Consider the following 347-nt stretch of genomic DNA (forward strand, 5'->3'; position numbering starts at 1 on the left):
ATCAAATAAAATAACATTAATGCCATAGTATCACTAAATATCCAATGAGTACTCATATTTCCCCATACAATTTATATGTATCCAGGTTTTTTTGTTTGTTTGAATTGGCACTCAAGTAAGATCCATTCTATATTAGGGTTTATTTATTTATTTTTACTTGGTTATGAATATTCACGAGTTACAAAGCTGATTGTCACCCCTGTAAAGGTCAGATCCATACTGTCAACATGCCCAGTACCACAAGTTGTGATTATACCCCATGTCCCCCACATAATTATCCCCATCTGCCCTCCCCATCCTCATTTCCCCCACTCCACTTTGTATCCCTAGGTATGTTCTCTCCCTCT

The sequence above is a fragment of the Galeopterus variegatus genome, unplaced genomic scaffold, assembly GCF_000696425.1.
Source record: "Galeopterus variegatus unplaced genomic scaffold, G_variegatus-3.0.2 Scaffold10449, whole genome shotgun sequence".
NCBI classification, from domain to species: domain Eukaryota; kingdom Metazoa; phylum Chordata; class Mammalia; order Dermoptera; family Cynocephalidae; genus Galeopterus; species Galeopterus variegatus.